This window comes from Adiantum capillus-veneris, chromosome 9 (genome assembly GCF_014529385.1).
Source record: "Adiantum capillus-veneris isolate H3 chromosome 9, ASM1452938v2, whole genome shotgun sequence".
In the NCBI taxonomy this organism is placed as follows: domain Eukaryota; kingdom Viridiplantae; phylum Streptophyta; class Polypodiopsida; order Polypodiales; family Pteridaceae; genus Adiantum; species Adiantum capillus-veneris.
The window spans coordinates 45,036,699-45,054,119 of record NC_140939.1 but is presented as its reverse complement, the minus strand read 5'-3'; positions in this window follow the sequence as shown (position 1 = coordinate 45,054,119).

Genomic DNA, 17,421 nt, shown 5'->3' with positions numbered 1-17,421 from the left:
AAACACACATCGTGTTAGGCTCATCTACACGGTGTCAGGAGTTTTTTGGATCAAGGGATTGCGCATATGTACATACACATGCATGATGCATAGAATAAAGGATTGCCCATTTTCCATAGCCAGGTGGTTACGTGGGGCCCAGATGTGTACAGGTAGGACATCATGTACATAGTGCATCGATTTTCATCGTTACCAATACCGGTGTGTTTTTTCTACAATAATGAGGAGTTGGTAGCACGTAAAACTTCTCGAGGAAGCTATCCGCGGGGCGATGACATGAGGTAAGCAGGTGCGTCAGATGGCATCTAGTGGCGTCAGGACGTCGAATGGGGTCAATACTTGCACGTGGATGAGTACGGACACAACGTGGATGTTTTCTTGTGATAATTATGCAGAAAGGTCATCACGAGGACCATCTTTTGGGGAAAATTCATGTGGTTGCAGGATGCATTATTGGAGAAGAGCTCAGTGCCAGGTGTGCGGATGATGCAAAAAGGTGACAACTATGCACTGCGAGGTCAGTTTTTGGCCTGTTTAGGGTCCATTTGAGGTCATCTAAAAGGCCAAGGGTGCCCAACTAATAAATCTAAGTGTGGGAACTAAAAAAAACAAAGAGAAGACCAAAAAAAACGTGGAGAAGAGAGGAGGAACAGCCGCAAGTGTGTTTTTGTCCATTTTGGAGCCTGTTTTGGCCGTAAACTGCTCATCCGAGGTCGGATTTGAGCACTTTGACATTGTAGACTGTGGTTTTGGGTGGTTCCGGAAGCGATGGCGTTGTCCATTTTGCCAAATTCCTCACTATTTTTCTACTGTTTTGGTTGTTTAAGTTTCTCCTATGAACGAAGCTTCTACTCCAGTTTGTGATTGTATCTGGCTTATTTTACCCATACTGTGTGAGCTATTTGCCCCATTGGTGTTGGCCCAAGCTCTATTGTATCTAAAAATCAGAAATTCTCCTCTTTTGAGCTGAGTATTTGGGTGTGTGTGTGTGTGTTTGTGTGGAGTGGGCAAGTGGATAGTCTCTCTCCTCTCACTCCATCGGTGAGCTCCCTGTCTCGGCCATGTGGGTTGTAAAAGCCGAGTGGTGCCCCATAGTGTGTGTGTGTGTGTGTGTGTGTGTGTGTATCTTCCCAAGAGTATGTGTCGGCTTGTTATAGAGGCGTTCTGTGTATTTTCATCCCGCTCACATTCTTTTGGCGCCCCCACGGAGGATCTTCTTCGAGTACCTTCTACTTCGAGCGTCGAGCTTCGAGATTTGGGATTACAGGTTGCAGACTACACGTTACAGATTATTGGGACAGGTACAATTACAAGTGATTCACACAGGTATAGGTGATTCACACAGGTACACATAGCTGGAGTTCAGTGATACATTGGCAAGTGGAAGTCACTTACAGTTGCCGTGGGTATGCATCAGTTGGCGCCTGTTTGAGCACATTGTCTGTTGGTACTGTACATTACTTGTGGAAACTTCCATTGTACGCCTTTGTGGAACCATACTTGGTTTTATTTGGCAGTCCTAGCCATTTATGAGACTTAGTCTGGAAGATAGTCATTTTTGAGACTTGACTATACGCGATTTGCATTAGCCTTCGTGTGAGGGTCGATAGCGTGAGGTTTTATTCAGCTGGGGGATTCTCAAATGTGGAGATCCTTTTGGTGATACAAGTAGCTGGAGCACCCTTTTTGTGACCTCGCCATAGGCTATGTACTAGTGAGTCCTATTTGATGCTCGGGTGCTATTGTTGACAGTTTATGCATACATGTACAGTCTATATGTTTGGTTCCTACTGCTCTACTTCTGGGGAAACTCTGTCAAAATTTTTTCAAGTTATGATGGCTGGTTTTTTGGTCTTTTGAGCCATTTATGCTGTTATGCTGCTGAAATTCTGGCAAAATCAGAGGATAAGACAAGTGTGCTTTCTTGGGAGCTACATGGTTGACTTTAATGGATGATCAAAATGACCCTCAATTCACTCCTTTTCATTTAACACAAAGAATCTAGATAAATGTTCATGTGTCCAGGAAGATTTTTTGCCAGCAGCGCATAGTCTTTATGTTCGGGCCAAGAAGATTACGAGAGATCCGGGAATGTACTTTGCCTATTGTAATTCCGATGATTAACTACGAAAACTCATTTGATGTGCATGTGTTTGTCCTTATCTAAAGTTGAGCTCCATTGAAGTTCTGGGAATTGAGTCAGTCAAAAGTTTTCGGTTCTTGCACGCTCGAAGGGGTTCTTAAAGCATCGTAACTTGGGTAGCCATGGTTTTCTCTTATCCGGAGTTTCATGGAAGAAGTGATGAAGATGTGGAAGACTTTTTGGAAAAGATGGAGGTTGCCTGCATTAGCAACCAGATTCATGACCCTGCGCAGATGTTATGTCTTCTCCAAATTTGTTTGAAGAGTGATGCACGAGTTTGGTCCAAAGAATTTGAAGAAGAGTTGCGTGGGGCTAATCCACCTGTAAGATTGAGTTGGGACAATCTAAGGCATGGATTGGAAGTGGAGTTTGTGAAGATAGAAGATGGACCTCACAAAGTTTGGCAAGAAGTACAGACTTTAGTGAAAAAGGAAGGTGAGCTAGTAGATGCGTACATAAGTAAGTTCTCAATGGCATGGGAGTGGATGTGCAAGGTCTTAGCACCACAGGTACCCCCGCCTGACATGATAAAGAAGGACAGGTTCTTGGTTGGTCTTTGGGAGAATATACGTTGGAAAGTGGAGCTAAAGAAGCCTAGGACATATGAAGATGCACTAGAGGTGGCAAGGAACAAAGAGTGGAAGTTGAGGAAAATGAGCCAGTGAGGGGTAGAGTCTTTGCCCATGAGGTTTGAATTTCAGCCTATGGATTCTTTGACAGGTCGCATGCCAGGGGTTCATCATGAACCAGTGGTTCCTGTTACTCCTTAGGTTATGCCAGCAGTGGTCACTACATCAATGCAAGATGATGTGTTAAGGAAATATATGAGGCAAGTGGTAGACTTAATGAAGAATCTCAGCCTAAATATGCTACTCTTACTCCTCAGATTATGCCAGCAGTGGTCACTACAGCAGTGCAAGATGATGTGTTAAGGCAAGATATAAGGCAAGTGGTAGACTTAATGAAGAATCTCAGCCTAAACATGCTAGGTCAAGCGGGAAATAATTGAGGTCGAGGGAGGTTTGCAAATCAGCCAGGAAGTGAAGAAAGACCTAGGAATGGTGTTGGACAAAGCAATGGTAGGTTCTGGAGGCAGACGCCCACATGTTATAATTGCGGAGAGTTGGGCCACATCAGCCCACAAGGTGATAAGCCACCAAGGATGGGGGGGAGACATGTATCCATTGCCAAAACAAGTGCTAACTAGGTCGCATGATTATGGCATCGAAATTAAGGGAGATGAAGGAACCTGTGGATTGACCCAGGAGGAAAAGGGAAAGACAAAAGTGTTAAGTGTAGTCACCTTGGAGAAGGCATCAAACCTAGAGGATACATTAGTGATGCCTATTGGGAAGAGGACCACAGAGGAAAAGGAAGGAAGAAGTGCCCCAGGTCCTAGTAAGAAGAAGGGAGAGAGCCATGAAGGCGAGGGTGTCAAGGTCAAGAGGAAACGAAGAGCTCGTCGCAAGTTTCATGTTTCAGATTTTCGACTCGGGGATGGGCAATTAAGCTATGACTTGAAGGAGGATCTGAGAAGCAGGAAGGCAGATGTTAGTTTTGGGCAGCTTATAGAGATGGTGCCTAAGCTAAAGCGACAGTGGAAGAGAATGGTTAACCCAATGGAGAAAGAGCCAGAGAGAGGTTCAGTGAAGGTGTTGGCGATGGATGAGCTACCAAAAATTTGCCCAATAGTAGATGTGTGGCACAAAAGAAAAAATATGGGACAAGGTTATGTGGATGGTGGAGCCCAAATATGTGTCATAACACACTCATGCGTTGAGAAGATGGGTCTTACAGTGACTGGGGTGTCAGGCTTTTGGATCAGATTGGCAAACCATCAGAAAGTAAAATGTTTGGGTGTTGTAAAGAGCTTAGAAGTGGAGGCATATGATGCAAAGGCAGTGGTTGATTTTCATGTGATGCCAGCAGGGTTGGGGGTTTCTTGATGCTACAGACGGAAACGTCGTGAGCCCTGCAATATAGCAAAAACCATATACTACAAGCCATGAAACAAACAAATATGCATACCTCAAATCACACAACGCATAATCCAAGCTGTACACGAATAGGGAGAGACAAAGAGCAAGACAACACACGTGCAGGCGCACCTCCTAGAGCGGAGTGCTACACCGGCACGACGAGAGAGAAGAGAGGAGAGATGAGAAGAGCAACGCAAACACTGGGTGCAATCTTCCGCCGTGCAAGAGTGACCATTTCCCTCTTGCACGTATTTGTTATATAGATTTCTTGAATGGTCAAACTGGTTACAAACTGGCCGGCCGGTCATAAATGGCCAAAGCTCATAAAAGAGCACTTGAATAATAAAATGTACAATGTATATATTTTCATTTGCATAGGCCTAGCTTTGTCTAGTCTTTTCCACCTGTCATAGCTGCAATAAATAATAAAATATCAATTCCATAACATACCTCTTCGTTGGAAAGCAACTGTCCTCAGTTGCGAAAACATCTGCAAACCATACTTGTCAAAAATAGTGATTAGTATTCTATGTCAGAAATATGACGTTGAAAAATGAAAAATTTGTGGAACAAGATAACATTGCTTATGCCTGCCGTCATCCACATACTACCTATTCTAGTGTCCCATACCACTAGAATAAGTAGTATATGTCAGATCCTGATGAATCAGGATATCATTGGTCACACTCATCATTCAATAATCCGTTCTCATCATTCTCAAGTTCAATACTACCAACATACATCCATTCCAATTCCAAATCCAAACATCTGTCAACATGTACTCATTTCCAATCCAAATCCAAATATCCTTCAATTTGTGTACCCGGGTAACAAAATCATACCAGTTACAGTGGTGGCCAGCCACAGCAGCATGATTTTGTGATTGGTGTTGCCTACATCGGCGAATCTACACCAATAAGAAGTGCTGCCTAAATCGGCGAATTTGCATTTGATATTGTTTTTTTTTTAAATAAATTAAAAAAATCATAAAGTTTGAATTTATCAATGTGCTGCCTAAATCGACGGATCTGCACTAAGATGAGTATCTACACACTGCCTAAATCGGCGAATCTGTGTGTCCGTGACCAATGGACTAGACAAGACATAAAAGGGAAAAGTTTTTACTATGTGTGTGACACCATTTTGGAGTATAGCAAGGTGCTTACAAAGTGTTGGTCACTATCCAGAGCACCGTAGCTCACATGAGTAGCTGCATAGCTTATTGACAAATTATCTCAATAAAGAATTCTTTCAATACAATCATAAGCCATGTCCTTAGTAGTGTTGTTTGAGTATTCAGCGTAGAACACAATGGAGAGAAATGAAATAAGAAAAGAGGAAGGACGTATTTGATGTACATACCAGGAGGGTATACTGTATTTGAAGATATAGACCATTGTTGGTATATGGATGAGGTACAAGTGTTGTGTGCTTTCTGTAAACCATTAGACTCTGGATGATGTACTACATCTAAAAATATGTACTAGTTTGTGCATGGGGAGAGAGGTACAAGTAGGAGACAACTGCAACCAGCAAACTTAGACCAAAGTATAGGTAACAGATCCAAAATGTGATAGTGTGGGATTAATGATTGGTCAGGAACTTTACACTACAAAGGGGACTAGTATACAACGGAGACAAATGTGAGACAACTGGGGGGGAAAGCAATTTTCTACAGTGTTAACTTAATAGCATAGATAAAGTAGTCACAATCGAAAAACTGTATGAACGACATTTGATTTGAGTTTAGAGATTAATGTAAGAGATAAAATTTTAGTACATGAATTACTTACAGACATCTACTAAATGAAGCAGCCCTCATGATATTGCAAATTGTTGTTTCTAAAATGTGTTAAAAAAAATAAAAAATAAAAAATAATTATTTTTTTAAATTTTCTAAAATACATTGACTTAATGTGTCGTCATCATGTACAGACCATACTATAAACAGTAAGGAAAACTGTGCAAAATTAATTCTGTTGAAGTGGCTCTTTCTTAGAAGTCTCCTTTTACAACATGCAATTCTAGTTAGACACTCGCGATAGGTGTGTGTGTGTGTGTGTGTATGCGTATAGCACTCGAATTTACAAATGAGTGTGTGTGTGGGTGCCAAGAAGTCATCGACTTGTGAGGTTGTGGATAATCAAATATAAAGATTGGGGCCGTAGTTTGGTTTGAGCATTGGATATCGACCATCATCCAAAAGGGAAGGGGGAGAGGGAGGGGAAAGAGAGAGAGAAATGAAATGAAATGTTATATTAACAGTCTTCAAAAATGTAATTTAATTAAGTGTGAGAATAACTGATACAATCCTTGTGAATCTATTTCGTTGCCTGAGTACAAATAAAAACAAAATGAAGTACAATTGAAAGCATAAAACGTAGAGGCTAATATCGTGATGAAAATTAGTATCATCATCGTCAATGCATGAGAATGGTCGGCAACGGGCGCATGTCGGATAAAATATTGCAGCAAGCACGGAAGGGCGTCATTAATGTCCACCTCTATAGGTAAGCGTACTGGGAAAAGAGAGCAAAATGAAATGGAATGTTAAATTACTTGTCTTCAAAAAAAGCCTAAGAGACCATATTGATACAATCTTTAATGATCTAATTCAACACCTAGGTATGCCCTCTACACATGGAGCAAAGCGCAACCAGGCTTTATTTTGAATGACAAGGTCTTCGTTTGTAGCCGTTCGCAACTACATCAGTGCTCAAAAATGGAAAACGACGGAGGAGTTGTACGATGAGGTTGTGTCACATGGTATAACGCTTCAGAGTGCTACCTTTGTCAAGGTCATGAAAGAGCTTACCAAGGGTCGCAGGTTTGATCTTGTAGAGAGATGGTTCAATAGAATGGCCAAGGGTACCGATGATGAGGATTCTACTACTAGTGTCAATGGTCTAATGCTAGCCTACTACAAAGAGAAACTATATGATGAGGTCGTGAACATATACAACAAGATAATAGAAAACCTTGTAATATTTTATGCTGCATTTGAGTCTTGGGCCAAAAGACCTGAAATTATCGGAGTTGCAAAAACCTTGGTGAAGCTGCCTGCACTCAAGTGAGTCAACGAGACCCGCGTACGTCACATTAAAGAAGCCCTAAGGAAGCTCGTAGCGAACTGCATCTGTACCGCTTCCGACAGTCGGTCAAGGATGAAATGCTGCAACAGAGACATACAAAGGCCTTTGAATTTGCTGCCATCGTGGAGGAAGACTCTCCTGCTTTAAACTTGAGTTGCAGCTCTCCCACCATCGACTTTAAACAGCGAGAAGAGATGAGCATCCTTGAAAGCTTCACCAAATTCTCGTCAACAAAGCTTGTGGGAAAAAGTGTCCGAGAGAAGTGCCCTGCCCGCATTATGGTTTCCTTACTCAAGTTTCAACCAATAGATCGTCTACGATATTGTGGGGGTTATGCATACTTGCCCTCTCATTAGAAGCAGAGAGCGCCATGTCTGGCTATGTGTGTGTGTGTGTTTGTGTGTGTGTGTGAGAGAGAGAGAGAGCAGTGCATCTCGACTTCTGAGCGAGAGGGGGAGAGAAAACGCTGCTTGCATGGAACAGGATGTGTGTGTGTGTGTAAGAAACCGCATTCAGTACAGTGAATGCAACCACCACGTCAAAGCTCAGCCCTAGTTAAACTCAGCTGATGTGAGTGCTCCACACCTTGGACGTAGCAAAGCACAAAAGGATATGGTTGCAGGTGTATGGGCACCCTCAGTCACAGAGAGCGACGAGAGAGAGCATGCTTTAGATGTACGCGGGTTGGCTGGAAGATTAAGTTCGTTGTATGAGTGGAGGGTGTATTGCATGATTACTGGGCTGCACGTGCAGTGGTACCCGCGAGTAAACATGCCAAAAAAAAGTTAGGCATGAGTAGGTGAAGCAGGCGATTGGGTGCTGGCTATGGCATGCCAACTAAAAAGAAAACAAAGCAGCAACATTCGTTACAGGCTGGTGATAAGTTCCTTTAAAATAAAAAATAAAAAAAAACGACGGGCGAGCGGTTACCGGCCGCTGCATGGTGAGCCAAGAGCTGGCTGGGGTAGGCATGGGCGTAGTGGGCAGCTTGTGGGACGATTGGTTTGGAGAGAATCGAGCGGGACGCTGTGTGTGTGGTTGGCAAGCATACCATGCAACCAAAAGAATGTGGTTGTTAGAGATGAAAAGGAGAGAAAGGCGACTAGTGCTCGTTAAGTGACCACAGTCGGCGCAAATGTTGCATGGCGAGAAGGTAAAAACGCTGTGGGAGCTGAGTACATGCTCAGGCTTTCCTCGGTTCCACATGTCAGGGTGCTGCTCATTGCCGCCCGTCACAGGTGGTGGCACGAGGGGCATTAGCAAACACTAGTTGCATGCGCATTGCTCTTCCTATACACAGTGCATCCATGCATGGTAGGGGCAAAACGTGGAGTGTGTGGACACCATTCATGTAGAAAACTAGCCAGGGATGGGGTGGAAATCACACCCGCAAGGCTTAGTGGATGAGCAATTGGTGGCTGCGCTCGTTAGCTGCAGAGTAAGTAAGGGTAGCCATACCCACACCCTCGATACTATGGATTGCCTGCATGCTTTCTTGGTTTCGACTGTGAGCTCTAATTCGATTCTAAACGGGCAGTGCAGTGTTCCCTTCTTCTTTTGATTGTGCTCATGTTTATTTGAATAGGTGCGGAGAGTGTCAACCTCGCTCCCTATCTCTCTTGGCTTCCTATCAAGACTTCCATAGCACAACTGGTAGTGCACCTGTTTCATACAGGTAGACATGGGTTCGAATCCCATTGGAGGTAAAATTTAGCAGTCTTCTTTAAAATCATGGGATAATGAAGGCAATTAAAATTATTATTATTTTTAAACCTAGTTAATGATAATTAGACAAAAAATTAATCATGAAACTTATTAATTAAGATTCCAAATTGTCACTTAGCTTCGACTGCGTATTATCCCTCATGTTGTAGCGCTTCCTCTCTCGCATGTATCTGATTCTCTCCTTTGCGTGGTGTACATGCTGCATTTGGTGTCGCTTGCATGAGGCCTACAGTCTCCGATTGTGATTGATTGGTGCATGCGTGCGTTCTACACATTGCGTATCTCCTTCCCTGATGCACAATGGGGCTTTTCGTCTCCTTGTCAATCTCAACGTTCTTGTTTTCGATATCGTAATCGTAAGTAAGGGTCATTTAACCACCACTCCTTGTTAATTAATCACTATTAATTATACTAATTGTAAATGATCGCAATGCATAAAACACTTATCTTTGGGTAAGTAGTCTTCTTCGTGTCGGATTGATTGGAGCATCGCCATAGCTCTGATACCACTACTACAGACGAAAATGTCGCGATCCCTGCAATATAGCAAAAACCATATACTACAAGCCATGAAAGGAACAAATCTCCATACCTCGAATCACACAACGCATAATCCAAGTTGTACACGAATAGGGAGAGACAAAGAGAAAGACAACGCACGTGCAGGCGCACCTCCTAGAGCGGAGTGCTACGCCGGCACGACGAGAGAGAAGAGAGGAGAGATGAGAAGAGCAACGCAAACACTGGGTGCAATCTCCCCCCGTGCAAGAGTGATCGACCATTTCCCTCTTGCACGTATTTGTTATATAGATTTCTTGAATGGTCAAACTGGTTACAAACTGGCCGGCCGGTCATAAATGGCCAAAGCTCATAAAAGAGCACTTGAATAATAAAATGTACAATGTATATATTTTCATTCGCATAGGCCTAGCTCGGTCTAGTCTTTTCCACCTGTCACAGCTGCAATACATAATAAAATATCAATTCCATAACACTTGATACAAAATCTAATCATGTCCCAACTGCAAGCAACATAGATAACCACAAAATGAGCAATTCTAAGGTATACTTCTCTATAAAACATATCGCATTATGTTTCTGCAATGTACACAAATGCATAGACAAATCACATTTGTATAACCTTGTAGAGACTTGATACCCATTTCAAGCAAAACATTGCCTCGAAGAAACACCCCCAACTCGAACCACATTAGTATCTGACAAAGAAGAAAATGTACCTGCTTAACCTAGCAAGTTGCCTCCTGAATGCTTACATCAAGGGTTTCGCAAACTATGCTGAGTTGCGATTGTTAATAGACAGATCTGTAAAACACCTTGAACAAAACAAGAGCATGGGTATCAAAAGAGCAATAGGTTAGCTCTATACACACATCAACATGAGTGTAATTTTATCTTCTTTTGTTCCTGTTATTTCTTTGCTATCTACAATAAATAGTAAATAGGACTTTTTAGAAGAAAAAAATCCTTTGTTTATCCTTTCTAATACTCTTTTTTTCCAGGTCTAATGAAAGAGATCATTGAAAAACTAAAAATAGAAATTGATGTACCCAAGGATCTCATGATTTTCAAGGACACTAATTGTTTGTTTCAAATGAAGACACCAATAAAGCCCTACATTCTTGAGATGTTGCACTATGGCTACGATGTCACGCTTAAGGACCAGTTAGATACAATGAACAATGATGCAAGCGAGATCTTGGCAAGCTTCGAGAAACAATGCAATAATGAGTCACTATCAATCATAGAGAAAAAGCTGACATGGCAACACAACAAGAATGTTACAAAGCACAATTCGAAAGTTTTGATCCGTACGCTTTCATCAACATCAACAACCCATAGTCGCACCACCTTCACCAAATATCTCGCTCAAATATATAGTTTAATATTCTCAAGTTCTAGCATGAGATCTTGCACTAATTCTATTTCCTTTTTTTTTTTTTTTTCCATGCACAATAGGACAACAAAGAATCAAGTTCTATTGCTTAATCAGGACAACCAGCCGATAAAAAAACAATGGATATGGAATACACCATCTACTCCATCACATGCCACCAAAACGGACAAAAGTACATAGGTGTCACAAACAGTTACAAAAGAAAAAAGGCAAAGCACACTCGAGAACCACCTTCAAAAATGCAATCCAACATTCTTTGCTACTAGCCATTTGATGAAAACTTTATTTTTGAAATACTTTCCGTCTACAAGAATTTTCATGTAGCATGTATACTAGAAAAAACATTTATTAGTAGACATATTAGCACAAAGTTCCCTTCGATATAATATTTTGAGAGCTCATCCCCCTCATTGCAAGAAATACATGTTCTTGAAACAAAAAATAAATATCTAAGTTCTCCTTGCCACTGCCATACATGTCTCATTGAAATCTGATGTTCTCTCTACTAACACAACATCCTATTTCTCTACCCCAAGAATGAACTCTATTTTGAAACCATAGTCGATGTTTTGGCTTGCTGAATACTCTTAATCTTATCTTGAACCATTTCAATGCCATTCCTTGAAACAATGTGTCCTAGTAGCTAACCTTTCCAGACCATAAAAACAAACTTGATTTGATTTAACGAGGATTTAACCAGATCCTTTTCTCCCTGCACCTCTTGAAAACCATTTCCAAAAAAAAAAGTGAATTTCTTTAGTGGAAAAGATAGTAAAGTCACCCATGAAGATGGCCAAAATTTCAACTCACTGAAGATTTCCATCATACTCCGTTGAAAGGTTGCTAGATCATTACAAAGTCCAAATGGCATTAGCAAAAACATAAATGCTCCCCATTTAGTAGTGAATGTCGTTTTAGCTCTATCCTTTGGTGCAATATTTAGTTGATTATTTCCATTGTAGCCATCCATAAAGCTATGCATCTCATGGCCTACAATCTCATCCAACATCATATGTGTGAATGGCAATGGAAAGAGATCTTTAATGGTATGGGCATTCAATTTCCTATAATCGACACACACTCTAAGCTTGTTGTTTTTCTTTGGGACAACCACTTTAGGAAATAACCAGTTGTTGCTTGCCACCTTTGTAATGAGTCAAGCCTTGAGCGAATTATCAATTTTACTCCTTGAACTTCTTTGCATGAATAGGATTCATTTTGTGTCTCTGCACTCTTACTAGTTTGACATTAGGTTTTCGTGGTATATGGTGGCGGAACACTTCTGGATCTACTCCCTTTAGATTTATATGTTCCCAAGAAAATACATCTTTGTGTTTTTGATACAGTGCCTTGGCTTTCTCCTTAATCTTTGGCTTGAGATGTTTGTTAATTTTAATCATTCTGGGATTCTCCTTTGGGCCAAGATTCCATTCTTATAATTCTTGGTCATCTAGAAGCAACCAATTTGGCCCACCTCAATTTCCCTTGACCAATGACTCTGCTTCCTTGTTTGTCTTAATACCAACATCATAATCATCAAATGGGTTACTAACTTCCAACCAATCATTCTGAAGATATGGTTGCAGTGCTACTGGAATTTCTTCATTAGCATTTGAATCATTCACTAAACTGAAGTTAAGATTTTTTGGTACAAACTGGTATGGTACCCAACCATCAATCTGGAATGATCTCTCCCCAATGTTTATTTCGGTAATTTGATAAGGGTATTGCTATTTATATTTTCATCTTGTTGTTTGTCCACTAGCATTTTGCTAAGGTTGATCTATGTTGAGGAGAAGATATTCATGGAGGCTAGCATCCTCTCAATCTTCTTCATACCATACTGACACAAATCTTCTGGTCTCAGTGCCTTCCTCCACAATTTTGTGTTATTTGTCTTTGTCTAGATTCTTCTACTGAAGCCTTGAATAGTCAATGTATCATTTGCATAGTCATGTATGGCCCCAATAGTTCTGAGCCATGGTCTTCCCAACAACATTCCATAGATCACTTGAATATCTAGCAGCAAGAAACTGGCTTTGAATTTCTCTTTCCCTACCCTTATCTACATGTTTTTCATGAGATGAGTGGCTTCGACCACCCTATGATATTCCATCCTTATTCTAAATGGAGTTGGCCCCAATAATATTCACCCCGCTCCTCCATCTAGAATAACAACAGATAATGGTTCCCATTGTTTTTGGAGATTATGTCTATTTGGAATACTGGAATCTCATCATCTCTGATGGCTGTTAAGTCCAGTGTTCTAGCCTCTGTTCAACTTTTCTCTTTGTGTGATAAATTTAGCCACCTCAGGCAATGTGAATTGAATGTCGTCTATTTCCACTCTTAATTTATGAATTCGATCACAAAACATAATATATATCTCATATCGGTCATTGCATGAGCTCCCATTGTCAGAACGAGAAGACTTCTCCTCCTGGAATCTTCACAGTTCCATTCCATTGGTTTGCTTGTGGTTACTGGATGGCTCCGTGTTAAGTGAGTCAACGTCAGTTAACAGGAGCTGGTAAAGATTGAAGACGTACGAATGCATGAATATGAAGAAGCAATGAAGATTGGAGTTACACACTTTTCATATTTTTCCAAAATGGTCGTATATTATAATTTTCCGATTTATTTATCCATTGTGATAATTGTAACGTGTTACGGGCTCAATAAGAGTTCCAAGATGTAAAGAATAGGTCACTTAGTGTACCTGGGTTGTATATACAATAAGTGATTTTTCCTAGAAGTTTCGCTACGTTTGGATGTCATTTATGCTGTAATTTAATTTTTCCTAGAAGTTTCGCTACGTTTGGATGCCATTTGATGATGTGATTTGCTTGACGATGAGCGATTGGCTTTTGGTGATTTCAATCACCAAAAGCCAAGTGATTTCATTCACTTGAGTGTAGCTTGAGTAAGATGCGAGTTGTTAGTTGTTTTCCAAGAGATTGACAACCTCTTGTAGCCTCTATGCACTAGTCGAGTCAGCTTTGTCCCATGGTTTGACAAATCAATCGTGGTTCTCGCTAATACTGCATAAGATAGGATGGTGAGATTAGACATGTGTCCCTCTTTTGGCACCGTTGTCGGGGACGAATAGACCTAAACTAGGAAAAACACGAGTGTCTTGTGTAATTGTCCATTAACTTCCTCTAGGTTCACCTAGAGTAAAACTTTCTTTTAGAAACTGCATAGCTTAAGATTGTCGTCTTTTGCTGTGTAGAGGTAGCTTGGAAGTAATCGTACTTGTCGACTGCCTTTAGGATTGTAGGATTATAGATTTAGATTAGGATTTGGAGAATGATTGAAAGGTAAGAAAAGTCTTAGAATCAAGGCTCTGAAAACCGTAAAAAACAAGAAAACGAGTGTTTGTGGACACTTTCCACAACCCCATTGCATGAGAACCTAGGAGTAGGGTAAGTAGGATCCAAGGTGGATTTCAGAACATTGCTCACTCCAAACGAATCATCTGTGAGTTGTTTATGTGAAGTTGCAGAGTTTCAGGTGATCTACGGATAGAAATAGCACGAAAAGACTCCAAACCACTCAATCCAACTCGGAAGTAAGCCTAAAAGTTGTATGAACCAGTGGGTAAGCTCAAGGACACTTTGAGGTAAAAATTTTAAGAGTTGGCCAAAACTCAGATTATTTACTTTTTCTTAACATTTTATACCAAATTAAGTTTTGACTAGTTTCATAGGCTCAAAATAGGTCATGAAAAGACTGTCCAGTGAAAAAGTTCAAAAAAGTGTCAGTTTTGGGCCTAAAGTTAATAATCGCGATTATTAACTTTTAGCTCAGATTTGACCAAGGTTCATACTCGGGGGGTTCACCATTTAGTACCCGACTATATAACGTGTGTTCGTGGGGTATTAAAAAAATCCCTCTTTTAACATGTGTGAATGAATAAAATGACCCCTTATTTTAGTAATTTTTTCCAAAATTGAATATAAAAACACCTTATTTTAATGTATCTCTATTAAATTGCCTAATTTTTAATATAAAAACACCTTATTTTAATGTATCTCTATTAAATTGCTTAATTTTTTTGCATTTTAAAACCCCTCCTTTCAAACTCACATTATACATTAACATGATTACATAGTGCACCCCTCGAGGGTTCATACCATTGACTCATTGCATGTGTACAAACAACTTTTGTAAAGGTACAAAAGATTTGGATCACCAAACTGGTAAAATTGGATAAAAACTAAAGTTTGTATTGACTTTTTGAGTCTTGAGTGTAAATTGGGAAAAAAAATGTCCAAACTTGATGAAACTTCATTCATAGGCTTATATTGATGTGATAAACATGTGTATATGCTCAGTTGATCAAAAAGATGAAAAAAGTTACAGTTGTAAATAATCGTGATTTACATCTCTCCCATTTTTCAAGGTCAAGCACATCAAGTAGACCTCACAAATCCATTTTGGTGAAATTTGGATCACAAAAGTGAGACTTAATCCAGATTCTTGAAATCAGAGTCTGCGAACACGAAACAATTGATAAACTTGATGAATCTTGTTTAAATTAAGTTTTAACTTGATTCATAAGCTCAAAATACATCATAAAAAGACTATTTAGGGAAAAATTTAAAAAAATTGTTCATTTTAGGTCAAATGTTAATAATCATGATTATTAACTTTTGGCTCAAAACTGATCAAGATTGATACCATAGACTATAAGCATGATTGCAAACATCTTTTGTGAAGGGTCAAAGAGTTTGGATCACAAAACATGATAAAAACTGAAATTTGTACTAAAGTTAATAATCGTGATTATTAACTTTTGGCTCAAAACTAATCAAGGTTGATACCATAGACTCTAATCATGATTGCAAACATCTTATGTGAAGGCTCATGAAGTTTTGATCACAAAATAGACCAAAACCTTGATAAAAACTGAAATTTGTACTGAATGTCGAGAACTTGAGTGTGACTTGGTAAATCTTATTCAAATTCAATGAAACTTGACTCATAGGCTTATCTTGATGTGTTAAACCAGTATACATGCTTAGATGACTAAAAATTACCAAAAGTAAATAATTACAATTATTTACTTTTGGGAAAAACAGAAAAAAAGTTTCCAAAAAAAAAAACTGATGTAAATAATCGATTATATACATTTGCTCCAGAATTGATAAATTTTTGCACAGTTGAGTATACCACAGGGTCAAGCACATCAAGCAGACTCCACAAATCAAATTTGGTGAAATTTGGATCACAAATTTGAGACTTAAGCCAAATTCTTGGAATCAGAGTCTGCGGACACTAAACAATTGATAACTTGGACAAATCTTGATCAAACTCAACCAAACTTGTTTAGAGACCACAAGGTAATTACTTGTCAAAACAAGCCTAAAAAGTGTAGAAACTGAGAAAAGTAAATAATCGAAATTATTTACTTTTGAGCCCCAGAAACAAGATTTTGGACTTTTGAGCTTGTACAGTGCTAGAACAACATAATACAAGGCCACTGGTCAATTTTGGGTTCCATCGGATCCAAATTGGTACCTGATAACTCAGTTTCAAGTTGCAAATTAGTTCTTTATCTCCTTACAAGGATAGAATTTGGAATTCTCATTCGCTGAGTCACAGCTTAGATTGAAGAACCAGGTTGCAAGCAAAGAATTGGGAGCTTGACAAGAGCTGAATTCAAGTCAAGTGGAAAAAACGGATAACAATCTAATCTGTAGGTTAAGTTATTCAAGGCCTAGATTTTCATCATTTCAAAGATTTCAATCAATTTTGACACTTTCAAGCTAGATTTAATCAACTCTTGTGAGTTTAAGAGAAATTAATTGCCATAAGTACTTTGGCAAAAGTAGTCTTATCAAACCCGAGCAGAAAATGTTTTGCTAATCAATACCAAAATCTGCTAGGAGACAGTTTTTACAAAACCAGTCGACATGGACTCATCTCGAGCTGAGAGTTCAAGTACAATAGAGAAAGCCAGTAGCAGTGGTAACACAGGTATAAGTGCAATAGAGCAGATTTTACAACTATATGGCTACAATGGAGATAAAGTTTTATATGCAGATTCCGAAGGCCATAGATATCTAATGAGCAGCAAAAGCAACACAAGAGCCAAAATCTTATTGATTAGAGTAAAGCCAGATTTAGAGAACTCCCAGATGTTCACATACTTCAGTGGAGCCAGGTATTGCAAACTCAAAGATGAAGTGAAGATACAAGTTCAGATAGTCAACCAGAGTGTTTATCCAGAAGTCTGCACAAGCCAACAAAACATACAATTAGTGCATATGCAATCAGGATCATTATACATGGGCTACAGTGGTGAGGTCTATAATCGAGATCCAGTAATGCAAAATCCAACAGATCAACCAATAGAAGCCAGTCTAATTGGAGAACCAAGATAAAGATGGTACAAAGGTCAAGATAAAGCATTCTACAACTTTATGCTTAGTGTTTTGAAAGAAAAAGCTTAGTGTTTTGAAAGAAGATGCCGACAACTTGGCAAGCATAGAAGCATAAACTTCTCAGCAAGAGCTTGACATGATAGAGCTGATTGAGATACCACCAGTCATGGCCTATTAT